Below are 12710 nucleotides of genomic sequence, written 5' to 3'. Positions count from 1 at the left end.
TTTAAGCATTCGGCATTAGCCTACTCCCGGCTGGAAGACATTCAGCTGCAGCTCAACCAGCCCGTAAGAAGACTCCAACAAGACGTGCAGACAAGCTGGAATAGCACGTAGTACATGCTACAGTCTCTCACCGAGCAGAAGCGGGCTCTGGGAATATTTGGCTCCGAATATGAACTCCCCGACAATCTTACAGCGCACCAGTGGACACTTCTGGAAAAAACTTTGTCTGTTTTGGCTCAGTTTGAGGAGTTAACCCGAAAAGTGAGCTCGTCCGATGCTTTAGCATCAGATGTAATTCCTGCTGTGACCGTGCTTCAGAGACTTTTGACCAAAGAAACAGACGTGGATCAAGGCATTAAGTACTCGTAACGGTACTCGGTATCGGTGAGTACCCAAATGTAAGTACTTGTACTTGTACTTGGTTTGCAAAAAAGTGGTATCGGTGCATCTCTAGTTAGCACAAGCGGTGGAGAAAATTGTCCTTGGCTTGAGCTGCAATTGCCTGTGGCCTGCATTATTGTGTTAGCAGGCTAGGTTAGAGGTTAGCGCTCTTTAGTTAGCTTGTAGCTTCACATTGCATGTAAATTTACAAGGAATTCCCATGATCTAAAAATGCTTATGTGAGGTTATGCTATATTTTTTCTGTAGCCCTAGACTAAAACAGCTTTTATACCCAAGAGGAGGAGCCAGCAGTCACGTCCATGTAAACATGATGTAAACACGACTCCAACAACAGCACAGCCGGCAGGACTCACGCTACTCACACATTGTAGACAGTCATGACCCAGAGAGACATTTACACTGGATATACTGGATTTCTGCTTGAAGTTGAAAGAGGAATTATATTGTACAGAGTTTCTATTCACTGAACAATAAATGTTGATCCAGTTTCTATAAACTTAAAACAAGCCCACAGCTTTGACTTTCACTTTCAACTCTTCAGAGATCGCTGATCGTAGAGTAGGATTTTGAGCGGGTTCATGGTGTGTTGAAGGAATACACATTACTTGGCTGCCGTCTTTGTTTAGCTTTTTACAGGTGTTTCATCACTATCCATGTTCGATGTAATAGAGACACAATAATAAAACTGGAAGTGTATGATCTGTGAAGCACTAGAGTCAGTTCACAGAGTTGCAGGAGTCAAAATGTATTAATCTTATGAGGAGGGAGTAAATTAGGAAGAGGATGTTATGTTAACGAATGCTGCAGTGACATTGATTCAGACGGACAGTAGATTTAACTCCTGGATGGCACATTTTGTTAGACATTTAAACAAAATGGCCGACAGGCTTGATAAAAGCTCCCCCTTTCCTTATTGCCCATGTTTTCTGGTCATATAAAGGGACCCATGTGACACTGGACTGTGAATGCAGTCAAGTGGAAGATGATCAAGTTAAAATGTTTCATCTCTGGATTTGAGAGCAGTGTTCCGTTACCATTCCAGAATTTTCTCTGTTGGAAGTGCTGGTCTCTTATTTCTAGCGGTATGCTCTTGGTCAATAAAAATATATCTGGTTTGCCTTCTACTGTCTGCCTGAATCAATGATAACGCAGCATTAGCTATTCACAGAAACTGAGCATCGCTTGTGAGCTAAAGCAAACCCCCCGAGTTTTGGCTGAAGTGCATCTTACCTAGCTAGGTTATTTACCCATGAGCAATGATTCGAGAAGCAGCAATGACAGTTTTGTGACGAAAATGTCGTTTGAAGTACAGGCACTCTCCTTCAGAGTCTCCTGTAGGCCACGACCACGGCGGTCCAGAGCTTTATCAGTTTGAACAGTTAGCACAGGCAGTGAGTGCTGAGAAAGCTGATGCTGTGGACATGGAGGGGCAAGAGAGGGAGGGGAGCGTCTCTGAATGGTTCGTTACCTGCCTCCAGATGAGCTTGAAGAAAAATGTGATTTCAAGTAGACGGGTTTCAACCTGTAGAGGGCTGTCGCTATGCATATTGCAAAACAAGCAGAGTGACAGGTATCGGGAAGGAGGTTGTGGCAGGCGGGCAGACAAAATCACCAGCACAAAAAACAAAAAAAGAGACAAGTGTTAAACAACAGAATACATTTCAAAAAGCTGGCAAACAATCTTCTTGATCCTAAGACAAAGACGATTCTATAGCTATCACTGGTGGTTAGCAGACAATCTGGCTTCAACATTGAATGTTTGCTACATTATGTGTATATATATATATATATATATATATATATATATATATATACCTTTCTTTTTTCTTTTTTTTTCTGTTTGTTTGTAGAGTGGGATGGGGGAGTGGGGGTACTGTTCTTCTTTGTTAACCTTTTTAATGTTTTATGTCTTCTGAAAAAGCTATAAATAAAGTATTTAAAAAAAACAACATTGAATGTTTGCTTAATATCTGATGATATAGTAAGGTCATTTTATCATCTTATTCTGTAAATATCTTACATACTGCACTTTTGAGTTGTAGATTCAATAAAATATGCCATGTATATTATTGAATCATATCACTTGTCACCCATAACCTTTGAGTTTTCATGTCATGGTCAATAAGTTTCATGCCAAGTAAGAAACACAGCGGAGAAATGAAACACTTTTGCCCTAGGGGTTTGGTGAGCAACATCCAATGGAATTAATTGGCACCATCTTGTAAGGTGGCAACCAGTTATTACATTACAATTATAGACTAACAGCTTCCAACATCTTGGAGGCAGTGAACCCAAATATGTCAAATTTGATCAGGACTCTGATGTGGGATGAGGACGTGGCAGTCATCACTCCTGAGATAGGCTGAGACAGCTGTCAATCAAGCCAACATACCCCCCCCAAACTAAACTCCTTTGAGCCACATCTTAAATCTTACAGCACCGATGTTTAGGAGCATGTTTGCTTTCTTGATAGATGAGAGATTTCAAAATCACAGCAACAAAAGTGAACTTAAGCGTCATGTTGCTTCAGCTTCACTATTCAGCTCTAAGTACCTCTTCAGTTCATCCTGTACAGTGAAGAGACGCAGACAAATGCTGATGCAGATAGAAAGACTCGAATAACAAAAGGTAAACCTATAACATTTTTTTAATCCATTTATCACAAAAGGGGAGTGCAGATATGAATGAGGGAAGATGAGTGTCTCCAACAGAGAAAAGCTTAAGGGTCTTCGATGTGGACGGTTATTTCTGTCCAGCTTCTGTTTACATTGCTGATAATGAAGAACGAATCCTTGACTCACCACAGGTCTTTGATTGAATGAACATGCTTTAACCCTATTTTGTATTATCCCATTGATTTGAGATTGGTTATGTGTTATATTCTGTTTTTTAATGTTTAAAATTATGAATGAATTGTAGATATGGCTGCTCGTTGTTTGTCAGAAAGTATGTTCATTGTGATGCTGCCGCTCTTGGCCAGTCATTTTTTTTTTATTTCAAATGGTAAATGGAATTGAGCTTGTAAGCGCTTTTCTAGTCAAAATGACTTTTTACGCTTTTACACCACATGTCACATTCACACACTGATGGCAGAAGCTGATATGTAAAGTGACCATCAATATTAACAAATACATTCATACACATATAGATGCCATTGATGAGCAGGAGCAAATCGAGGTTAACTGTCATGCCCAAGGACACATCAGACGTGTGGCTGCAGGAGCTGGGGATCGAACCCTCGACCTTCAGGTTATGGGACGGCCGACTCCACCAAATGAGCCCCTGCTGTCCTCTAATAATATGGGTCTTTAGGTTCAGCAGAGGCCAAATTATAAAGACTGAAAATCTGTCTAAAAATGATGTTGATCAAATTAAAGGAACATGGACACTCAGGGGCAACTTGTATAAATAGGCTAGCAGGGCCAAGCCCTTCATTTCTTATATAATAAAGGTGAAATAATTATTCTAAATATAACTTAAAACTAATGGTTTTGAATTTTGGTGGAACCTAGAATATTAATCAAACCTAAACAGTTAAAATAAATACACATTATATCTCAAAATGGGATATTTTAAATTTTTTAAATTTTTACATTCAAAGCAATGTAGCTGGGGCCGGATCGCGGATCGCACGCTGAGCAATGTCTACCCCTTGGTCTCCTCCCAGGTGGGCTCTTCCATTCACTTCAGCGTAAATGAGTGACAGGTGTCAGGGCCCGCCCCCCTTGATTTGCTGATCTTTTGGGCAAACTTCATTCAGCCCTCAGACCACCGACTTTTGACCAATGACACATTTGCAGGGAAGACTCTAACTTAGTAGCTCCTAATTTATGAAATTGATCTATTTTACTTAAATTGGAATTACTGCAATCACGATGCTAATTCTGTTAGCCCATTTATGGCAATTTCCACTATGAGTTAGCATTGAGCTAACAAACAAAGATGTACATCCTGGTCTATCTGTGATAAATGTTGACCCCCTGTAGAAGAATAAACTAGCTGCTACTGAACACAAGTAGTCTAATATGATTTGATATTTTAAATGCACAATCTCTGGATTCACATGAAAAGGTTTAAAAAGTTTCACTTTATTGACCAGTTGGTCAAAAAAATCACCAAAAGTCAAATTACCATGAAACATCACAAGGTAAAATGTTCTTTCAGAACTCGTAACATGTCAACAGGAATTGGATTTGAACAATTTAATTCAAATTAATATTAAAAATAATTGAAAAAAAAAATACTGGATTTAAACAATGCCTGTTAATCTATTTTTAAACAACATCTTTGATTTGCTCCGTCACAGACACAAACTCTACACTGATCAGTTAGGTGAACACCGTGTGTAGCTTTAATTAAAATTTCACATCTCTCTCTGCCATATAGCTTTTCATGGTAAAACACATCCTTTCCTGTAACCCTGCTGAGTATCATTTTCTGCTTCTATATCCCATTTCAGCTTAACTCCTAGCCCGAGCCGAATGTTATTAACACCAGTATGAACAGTAGTGGTGAAGCAGAGGTCAGAGGGAGCAGAGATGAGCTCAACAGATCTGGGATTAAGTCACCAGAGAGACAACGGGTTAATCCACTGAGCCGTTCACAGATCTCATTATTGAATATAATTATATTCCCTGACAAAAGAGACATTGTGAGCTGTTGTCTGAACCTCACTTTGTGCAGGTTGGAGTCGGGGTAAATGAGACGGGAAAACACCATTAGTGTTGTCTCTGCTGACTGAAGAGTGGCACAGTCTGAGCTAGGGTTTGACACCTCTCCGTCAGCTGTATGGGTCCTTTCCCGTCTGGGTTTGAGCAGAAATCTAAATATGTATATGCAATGGAGCTTGATGTGTTTTAGGTTGCCCAAAAAGCCAAAACCCAAAACCATTTTTTTTAACCTTTATTTAACTTGGAAAGAGACTCGTTAAGATCCAAAATCTCTTGTTCAGGAGTGTCCTTGCAGGCAGCATTACATCACATTCACCCATTCTCACACTGCAGAGGAGGCCGTGTAAAGTACCCACCAATATTAACTCATCTCATTCATACTCATGCAGGCGGGAAGGGGGGAGCCATTTGGACACGTCAGCATGTGGCTGCAGGAGCTGGGGAGCCAACTCCTCGACCTTCAGGTTCAGAGACAATCGGCTCTCCTGAGCAACATCTGCTCGCAAGTTCCACCTGAGTCAAGTTGATTCTAATTACATAGCTCGTCCCTGATTGGCTAAAGCACGTAACAGGGTATGAAAGGTGTGGGGAAGCAGCATTCTGGTTGGTCTTTGTTTGTCACTCTTCAGGACGGGGCTCTGAGGAGAGCTGGTTTCTCCTAGGTTTAATTTTTTTTTTGGATGTCTGTGGAGCAACTACGGTAATGAATACCTCAGTATTTCTTCCTTGTGTGTTTTTGCCTTTGTTGCCCGCCTGAAATATAATCCACTTGTCCCTCTGTCCATGCACACAGCCTGGCCTTTCACGAATACAACATTGAGTAAGGATGAGTTCTTATAAACTTCCCGTTTACTTGAAAGATTGAGATCAGGTAAAGAGCTGCTTACATGTGTTTTGGAACATGTTGTACTTTCTATCATCCATATCATTCACCCTCATCATCACACCCACGGTATACTTTACTCTGCTGTCACTCTGAGGGTAACCGATGTCAACATATTTGTTGTGTATAATTACCATGGTTACAGGTGTTAATACCTTGTATTTAAAAAAATCAGGGGGAGCTTTTGGCAACACACCTTCACTCCTGGGTCCTTCACTCCGCAGCTGAAAATGTGCTGAACTGATCTGTGGTGTGAATCTCCTGACTCCCTTACACACTATGTTTAGTTTTGTATAACAGTGAACAAAGAATGGATAACTGTTACATGTAAAACAACAATTCAGTTTTCAGCTGAGCTTTGTGTTTTCCAGGATGCCCAATAAATACGCTCCTATGATCTGATGGGAAGACGTTGATTTTAAAACGCTGGGGAAAAAGAAGCCCCTTCTCTACATGCTCGGAAAGAAGTGACGAGTTGATGATATATTATTGGACTAAAGGAAAGACATTGTCTGAAGATGATAACAACAAGGTTAAACAAATCAATGAACAATCTATGGAAACAAACTATGACTGGTGGGGGAAGAAGGGGAGTCAGGAGAGTACAGGGATGTGTACGTGTTGTTGTAGAGGTCGGAGGTTGGGATGTGAGGGAGGGATGTGGTTTTTTGTCAGATGAATGGATGGGATATGAATTTACACGTCTCTTCTTTATATTTTGTGTTTGTGTTATGTCTCGGGGTACACGTGTATAAACGTCTCATGTGATCCTGACACCACTCTTGAATAGTGTTCATTGTCTTTCCACAAACAGACTTAAGAACCCTTTTGTCCCCCTGGCCATACCATTGTACACAACCTCACTGCAGGGGTAGAGCACACAGTGACTCTCAGACTAAAGCATTTTATTAATTTTTAAGCTGCACATGTGTCATAAAGAGACCGCCTCTAGTTGGAACCTTTGATCCTTATCTTGACAAATACTTTATTAGCTAAACTGCACCTTAAAGTTTGCACAGACTGCACTACCTTCTTTCCTGCAACATAAATGTATTTATTTTATTTTATCTTTATTTAACAAGGTAGTCTCATTGAGATTTTGGAATCTCTTTTTCAAGAGAGACCTGGGTACATCGGTGGCTAATAAAATAATAAAAACATCGAAGTAACAGACATCAAAAACCCAAAGTAGATACATGGCCAATACACATAAAAACATCATACAAACACATTAAAAGTCAAGTCAGGTGTCCAATGCAGGGCTATTAACATAGACAACTCCCAATTGATTTAAATTTGTGCTCTTTCAGCATCCCTTTAAATTCCACTAGAGTGACCAGATCACTCAGACGCAAGTCAGCCTGTAGTGTGTTCCAAGATGCTGCTGTGCAGCTGTAGGTCCTCTCTCTTTTGTACAGGACTCATTTTAACTATTTGAAATTGTACCTAGGTTTCTATTCTTATTCCCACATGGGTTATGAAAATCAGTTTCATAAACCTCTGTATAAGGTCAAATTTTTTATTGCACAAATATAATTTGGACCTTTGTAGGGGTTTCTTTGTTCATGGTCCTTTCTATGACAGATGAAAAGAACAGTCCTGCAGTGGATTCATGGTTATCCTGTCAGAGAAAAGTGCTTTTCATTGGTTGTAAAACTCAGAAGTGTGTTGTGATCCTTTGATGGCGTACATCTCCAGCAGCACGTTCCTGCTGACAAAATGTGACTCACCCTCGAGTGACACATAGTCAGAGTGTCGGTCTGATTGTGGCTGTGGTGAAACAGAACGGTCAGAAGAAAATCATAATGATGATGATGTCAATCACCAGTTGGAGGGCGTAATGATTGATGACGTGTTCCTATAACCCTTAAGCACCACCAGCCTGATGATAGGCTGGGTCTTCATTGGATACCAACTTGAGTCCAGCCTGAGATGCCTTTAATAAATACATGTAATCTGTCACTTGTTGAGTTTCTGGAAGAAGGACATAAATTAATAGATGAATTAATGAATGACTTCAAACTGAACCAGAAATTAAAATAAGATCAATTGAAAAAAAGTAAGTGTCCAAAAAGGAGTAGTAAAGTAAACCTTATAAATCCCTATTCCCCTTCTTTATTTCTCTTTTATTAGTTTAAACATTACTCCAAAAAGTTCTCAAATGTTTTTACAACTAATATACAAACAAGTGTCCCGGTTTATTTCCACCTAAAATAAATAACAATCCAAATGTCTTAACAATCTTCATATCCACCTCGTTTTACAAAATGAACAGGAACAGTCCCCCTAAAACCACCGCTCCTCTTCCATAAACCTTCTAAAGATAATTTTTTTTATTGTTTTTTAAATTGATTTATATTTGTGCTTTGTTTCAGCTCCTCGACCCAGACTCAAAACACATTTAAATCAAATAACAGCCTCTACAACAGTTAGTCTCCAGCTCAGGGCTGGCAGATTTAGTGTCACCAAAAAAAAAAGAAGTCTAGTGTGTGTCATACCAAACTGTTAAATTAAGTGGTGAGAAAAACAAGTGCTCAGAATCACAGTTCATGCATCTCTAAAACTCCTTTCAGGTGGTGTTTTTGGGCTCAAGAAAAGCTGTCCATCTGGACTGAAGCATATTTATGGGGAGGGACCCTGGCCAGGTTGGAGTCCCCCATCACCAAGACCGGCTCTCTCGCTTCCAAAGTGTCATGATTTGGTCTTGTTTGGTTTTGTGTTTTGGCGTTTGGGTTTCCATGTTTTGATTTCTCCTATTCTTCCCTAGTGTTGTTGGTTTTTCACTTGTGTGTTTCCTAGTTTAGTCTTCAGTGTTTCCTGTGTTATTTTGTAATTTCAAATCCTTGTGTCCCTCTCTGTTCTTGTGTGTCTTGATGTTTAACAGTGTCTTCAGTGTTTCATGTATTTGTCATAGACCTCTGCTTACCTGTGTTTTTTTGGCTTTTGAAGTAAGTTTTTGTTTTGCCTTTGGCCTTATTTATTAAATATATTTAGTTATTGCTGCACGTGCGTCCAGTTCCTTGTTTTTCCCCTGAACGTGACACAAAGTTCATCTCCTAATTTTTTGAGAGGTTGTTTGGTGGCGAGTTTCCATGGGAGAAGCAAAGATTGAAGAAGTAGAGGATTTACTCGCACAACTTCACCAACTACCAAGGTGCATGAAGAGTGAAAGAGGTCAAAATGCTCCAGCAACACTTGTAGTATGAAGATCAACTTCATTAACAATTTAGACCAACGTTTGGCCTTCATCAGGGTCATCAAGAGACAGATTAACAAACATCATTTAAATAGGGTAGGTACACAATTGAAAGAAAGGTACACAAATTCAGAAAGGTAGAGACAACCAATCAAATACATCCACATGTATATCTTTCAGCATATAGGGTGCATGCAAAGGTGGGCTGGTTAGGTTTGTTGGCCAGATGACATGGAGGTGAGGGGCGTGTCCAACAAAAGCAAGGATGTGGAAAACGTCCTGCTTGGTCCCGGTCCCAAAGAAGACGACACCATCTGATCTCAAGGACTATCGACCAGTGGCTCTCACATCTCATGTGATGAAAGTGTTGGAGAGGCTCGTCTTGACCCACCTCAGGCCGCAGGTGAAACCATCCCTTGACCCTCTACAATTTGCCTACCAGCCACACCTGGGAGTGGACGATGCCATCATCTACCTGCTGCAGTGTGCTCACTCACATCTGGAGGGAAACGGCTGCACTGTGAGAATCACTTTTTTTGATTTCTCCAGTGCATTCAACACCATCCAGCCACAACTGCTGGAAGAGAAGCTGCAGTTGATGGGTGTGGACTCGTCCATCATCTCCTGGATTACTGACTACCTGACAGACAGACCACAGTTTGTCCGACTTGGCAGTGTTCAGACTGGAATGGTGGAGAGCAGTACAGGAGCTCCACAGGGGACTGTGCTGTCTCCTTTCCTTTTCACCTTGTACACCTCTGACTTTCAGTACAACTCCAGGTCATGCCACTTGCAGAAGTTTTCTGATGACTCTGCGGTGGTGGGGTGTATAAGTGATGGGCAAGAGGGGGAGTACAGAGAGCTGGTGGATAACTTTGTGGAGTGGACAGGAAGAAATCACCTGATTCTGAACGTGGATAAGACCAGGGAGATGGTGATCGACTTCAGAAGGAAGAGGACAGAGCCACCACCGCTGTGCATCCTGGGAGAGGACGTGTCTGTGGTGGAGGAGTACAAGTACCTGGGTGTCAACATAGACAACAAACTGAACTGGAAGGCCAACACTCAGGCTGTGTACAAGAAGGGGATGAGCCGACTCTACTTTCTGAGGAAGCTGAGCTCCTTCAACGTGTGCAGCAAGATGTTGGAGATCTTCTATCAGTCTGTTGTGGCCAGTGCACTGTTCTCTGCTGTGGTCTGCTGGGGGAGCAGCATTGGAGCTGGTGACACTAAGAGACTGGACAAACTCATTAAGAAGGCCTGCTCTGTGATAGGCTGCAAGCTGGACTCTTTTGTAGTGGTGACAGAGAGGAGGACTCTGAACAAACTGTTATCCATTATGGATAATCCTGATCACTCTCTGCACACCCTACTGGACAAACAGCGGAGCAGCTTCTCTAACAGACTGATACAACTCCGCTGTCACAAGGACAGATACAAGAAATCTTCCTTACCGAAGGCCATAACTCTGTACAACAGCTCACCTCTTGCGAGCAGAGAACTGTCATCATGATAATATCTGTCTCTCCATACTGTAATCTGTTCTGCACATGTTAAATTTACAAATTATCCCTGCACTCATGTTGACTTCATTTGTCTGTCTACTCGCCGTTATATTGTATAGTTTCTGCTTATAATATGTCTACACTCATGCACTTTAACTTATGTCAATACTGTTCATTTATGACTCTGTTGTTGGACATTTACATTCAATCTTCCATATTTAATCTTCCTATTAAGACTAGTAATGCTTAGTGAAATCCTGGTTGTATATATTCACATTCTTATTTTTGATATCTTTTAGTACTTATTTACTTTGTATTTAATATTATATTATGTTTAGATTTGCTAACATTGTGTGTTTTTTACTCATATTGTGTGTTGGATAACCTGCTGCTGTAACGCCACAATTTCCCAGTTTGGGATCAATAAAGTAATTCTATTCTATGTCAACACACCTGGTGTAGGGATCAAGGGGATGGTTAAAAGCCTGCACAAGAATCATTTAGAAAGCTCCAAATAAAAAGAGTAAGAAGAGTATAGAAGATTTCAAGGAGGCTTTTGTCACAAAACAATTACCCCAAAGGATTTAAATAAACGTTTAAAAAATACTGCAAGATGTTCGAATATATATTGAACAATACAAAATATTAAAAGACAATGAAGAAATGCATTAAAAAAGGTTATAAAGAAATTAAAACCATTTTCAATAACCTTTACTAAAGGATCACACTTGAAAATATAAAAACTCACTGATTGAAAAATCCACATTTATGCCCCTGGAAATAAACTTTTTAAATAAAAAAAAATCCAAAATGCTTTTCTATTTTTTTCCTGATAAAATTAATATTACCACCTCTTGGCTTCTATTCCTATGAAAAATAAAGAGGAGATAGGGTGTTTTATTTCATTAAAATGTCTTGCTGTTGATGTCGTTTCTTTTAAAAGCACTCGTGTGTTCGGTGATCCGCTCTTTAAGAGATCTGGATGTTCACCTACATATATTTTATCACAAGGACATTGTATCATGTACACCACATTTTTTGATTTGCATGTAATAAAATGCTTAATATAAATAGTTTTTCCATTGATGGGGTGATTAAAATACTTGAGGATGTTTGTGTATTGGCAGTTAGTGCAGGTACCACACTCAAAATGACCTCGGAGGGGACTTATCAGAAGTTTGTTGTTAATGTTTTCAGAGTGTTAATGTGCTCTGACTATTTTGTCCCTTATATTTCTTCCTCTTTGGTAGGTCACCATAGGTGGATTATTAAAAACACTTTGTAATTGTGGAACATTTTGAAGAATGTGCCAGTGTTTTAAAATGAAATCTTTGATGTTTTTGGTTTTAGGGGGGAATGTAGTGCAGTAGACGAGGTGTGGCTTAGATTTGAATGAATTGTTAGTTGACATATATTCCTCTCTGCTCTTTGAGTCCACCTTGTTCTCTGCCTTTACAAGCCAAAGTTCCTGATCATTTCTTTCCCTAAATGTTGTCAACATCTCTGCTTTGCTTTTTTCATATTCGGGGACAGCAGATTATTTTCAGTCTAACAAGTTTTTCTGTTTTTCAAAAGTCAAAACTTCTGTAGACATCTTCTGCCATCAGTTTAGTTATAAAATGACATTCCGAATACGTGAAATTTTGATTACCTTTGTGAATCAAATTAGCAACAAAAATTTTGATGGTGAATTATTTCACTTTATTAATCCTGAACTCCGGTGTAAGTCTGATCAAGTATTACAGTACAAAAGAAGAGTAACACCAAAGAGCCTCAAATATAGATGACTTGTAAATAACAAAGTTTATTATAAAGTATTAAGTGGATACAGGTAGTTAGACTCACAGAAAGAGTGCCTAAAACAAAGATACATAGAGGTATGAAGAGTTGAGTCCCATTTTAAGATGAGTACAACAGTACAGGCTTTATTGACAACGCTGATTCTACTTCACAACTCACACTGCAAAAAAAAACTGATATTGGACATGACGGTGTGTTGTGTTAGATTTAAAGACCTGAAGAATTAGTGGAATTTATGCTTCTTGTTTGTGTTT

Source organism: Labrus mixtus, chromosome 3 (assembly GCF_963584025.1).
Source record: "Labrus mixtus chromosome 3, fLabMix1.1, whole genome shotgun sequence".
Classification (NCBI taxonomy): domain Eukaryota; kingdom Metazoa; phylum Chordata; class Actinopteri; order Labriformes; family Labridae; genus Labrus; species Labrus mixtus.
Note: the sequence above shows the minus strand (reverse complement) of the source record.